This window comes from Belonocnema kinseyi, chromosome 2 (assembly GCF_010883055.1).
Source record: "Belonocnema kinseyi isolate 2016_QV_RU_SX_M_011 chromosome 2, B_treatae_v1, whole genome shotgun sequence".
Lineage (NCBI taxonomy): Eukaryota > Metazoa > Arthropoda > Insecta > Hymenoptera > Cynipidae > Belonocnema > Belonocnema kinseyi.
This window is the reverse complement of record NC_046658.1, coordinates 58721906-58724107: the sequence shown is the minus strand read 5'-3', so window position 1 is coordinate 58724107 and position 2202 is coordinate 58721906.

Below are 2202 nucleotides of genomic sequence, written 5' to 3'. Positions count from 1 at the left end.
TGAAGTTTTGACAGGCGTCATTTGAAGGATCAAGCTCGACGGAAATGGTTCACATTAGTGAATACTAATGCCATCTCTTAGAATTTTCAGGTACTTATCAGATTGCCTAGTAGATGCGGCAAGGGTCTAGTTAGGCCACATGTCACGAGAGCGGCGCTATCGGCGATTTTGTGACTTCGTTTTTTTCAGGTACTTTTCGGCTAAATTCAGCAATGCCGCTACGTTTAAACGGATTATTTTGACAACATGCCACGAGACGGCGCAATAAACTCTGCTTTGTTCGAGCGGGAATTTGAAATTTTTAAATTATTATGGATTATAGATTTATTCTCCAGGACTGAAAGATTGTGTTATAGAAATTAAGAATGAACAAGTCACTGAAAAGATGATAAAGATAATTAGGTATAAAATCTAGATCTAGAAAGAATGGCATAAATTTAACATTGTATGACAAATTTTACTGTTGGTTATACATAAATCAATTTTAATAATAATATTTAAAAAATAATAACGTGGAAGTAATTGAAGTCATTGATTGAAAATCCTGACCTCGAAATTCCATATTTTATTTTTATGATAAATACTTGTGAAAAGTAAAAAAATAAAAAGTTTTATTTTAATATTGTATTCCTAAAGAGGATAATTCGAATATTTACGTGAACATTCTGGACTATTTAAAGAATACTTTTTATGAAAAAAATATTCACTTTATATTCATATTTCTATTTAAAAGAAAAGAAAACTAAAAAATACTTTAGTGCAATATCAAAAAATGGTTTCTTTTACTATTTTATTCGTAAAAAGTATAATACTACGAATTTTTATGTGAACATTCCGGACAATTTAAAGAGATCCTTTTATGCTCAAAAAAGGTACACTCTATTTTCATATTTCTATTTAAAAGATAGAAAACTAAAACATAGCTAAATATCATATTCAGCTAATTTAATAATTATTTAATTAGTAATAGTATTGAAAAAATTAAAAGTCAATGAAAATATTTCAGCAAAATTATTTTTCGCAAGCAGGTGCATATTAACAGTTTAATTTTATTTATTTAAATATATATATATACATATAAATTATAATTGTATAAATTAATTAATATAATTATATTATTATGTATACGTTATAAGTATATTAGGGCGGAGTGAAAATAATCAAATTAGTCGAATCGTTTGAGCTGAGCGAAAAAATGTGTGGGTTGACATTCAAAAAAAGTAAACAAAAATCTAAAATCGGTTAATATATCTTCTGTTCCCTTTTTTGATTTAAAAATTTAAATTTTTGAAAATTCCAAAAAATTTCCCTATTTCTTCGAAAATTATGGGGAATTTTTTCTATGTGCAGTTTTTCTATAGGACTCAATAAAAAAAAAAACATTTTTCTGGCTATTTTCGCCCAATATATATAAATCACGCATATATACGTAATATACATACATGTGACATGCACACACGGGCGCGCGGTCCACAAGGAACGAAGGTGAGTGTGGGACTTACCGGAATGGTACCTACCCACTAAACCTTAACTCCTTACCTGCCAACCGATGCTCCTGGAACCGCTTACGCATTACTTCGGGAGCATAGGAATAAGGCCAATTCGCCGTATCTCGGCGCCGCCATTTCTTGCCAGTTTGGACTTCTTTCTTCTTTGTGCAGTATATTCTTCTTCCAAGGGTACGCATCGTCCTCGGTAGAGGAGGCAGATGCCTCTTCTCGGGCTCGCCGGCCTTCGACCCCATGAGAATGTCTTTTGTCCTGCAAGCAAATAAAAACAAAAAAAACTACAAAAAGAAAAATCTTCTTACTTCACGTTTCAACCGAGATGTTGCGCATCTTCCTCAGCAGCACGACAATGTCGTGCAACGGGCTCGTCGGCCTTCGAACATCTTGGTTTTGGGCAGTTGTCATCTTGTAGTTTCCCTGGCTTCTAACTTCGTTTCGTCTACTTTCTTCTGGCGTAAAATGGTTTCTACATAACTGGCTATTACTTCCCAGTGAACCTCGCTACTGAGCATCATATCGATAATTGTCTCTGGTGTGAGACACCCGACCTCGCTTTGCAGCTTTTGCCTTTCTTCTATCCACCTGCTACATTCAAAGAAGGTGTGGAACGCGTCATCGCGGTCGTTTCCGCAGTACACACAGTCTGGCTTCTCCACTTTCCCTATTTTATGTAGGTACGCTCGGAACAACCCGT